We start from the raw sequence: 964 nt of genomic DNA, 5'->3' as shown, positions 1-964 counted from the left end.
CACTGCACAGCAGTGGTTCTGTCTTTTCTAGGTACCGTGTGCTTTGTCACGGACACCATATGCCTACTGTGGTTAAACCTTTGCCAGTCCCCTCCCACCCTCCTAGAAGAAGAGTCGTTTCTGGGTGGAGAGAGAGAGAGAGAGAGAGAGAGAGAGTGTGTGTGTGTGTGTGTGTGTGTTTATGAGAGAGAGAGAGAGAGCTAGAGAGAGAGGCTGAGTCCTTTCTGCCACCAGTATCCAGGCTGACTCCATTTAAACACACATTGTATGTGACTCTTTTTTTTTTTTAAACCACTCAGACGGTATCCCTTCCCTCTAACTTCTCCAAAAGAGAAGAAGAACGATCATCAAAGACAAAGGGCAGCTACAAAAGCAATACCCAGAGCCCACTTCACGCTCAGAAAGGGATACTCTGCCTCCTCCTCGTGGTTTCGGGTACTCTACACGTTCAGAGAAACTTCTCCAGTAACAAACTATAGAAATGATCCCTGAAAGTATAGTCCTTGTGTGTGACTCTTATGTATAAAGAAAGTCTCAGTTTCCAAGACTGTGATTAGCATCACCTGTCTTCATGTATACTTTTATTTTAAGGGAGTGCTTCTTTGAAAATCAAATGGACAAGAAGATTCTCACATTTTCACCATCACTGGAAGTAGCTTTGCACAAGCGCAGAATCTCAAGTTTAAAACAGCAATGCTTCTTGCTAGTAGTGGTGCATCCTTAGCTCAGAGCTCCTACTGCACTGGGTGAACGGAATCAAAGCCTATCCAAACAGGCAAACAATTACAGAGGTAGGCATGGCCTTAGACACTCTTTCCCAACCACTTCATTTCACGGATAAAGGAGCCGTATCCCAGTGAGGTGTAATGACTTGCTGCTTAATAACAGCACAGTAGGCAAAACTAGGTCTCTTGATTCCCATCTGTCAAGAGCTTCTTCTAATACACAACCTCGGTAATTCTCA

At 44.3% G+C, this 964-nt stretch overlaps 1 non-coding gene across 1 annotated transcript; it reads right to left on the bottom strand.

Moving 5' to 3' along the window:
* Positions 1-290: 290 nt before the first annotated feature.
* Positions 291-504, bottom strand: LOC123326815. Its single transcript, XR_006541352.1, has one exon. It is a non-coding gene; the product is annotated as a small nucleolar RNA U3 (small nucleolar RNA).
* Positions 505-964: the final 460 nt, after the last annotated feature.

Source organism: Neomonachus schauinslandi, chromosome 15, assembly GCF_002201575.2.
Source record: "Neomonachus schauinslandi chromosome 15, ASM220157v2, whole genome shotgun sequence".
NCBI classification, from domain to species: domain Eukaryota; kingdom Metazoa; phylum Chordata; class Mammalia; order Carnivora; family Phocidae; genus Neomonachus; species Neomonachus schauinslandi.
This window is presented reverse-complemented; position numbering and strand designations above follow the sequence as displayed.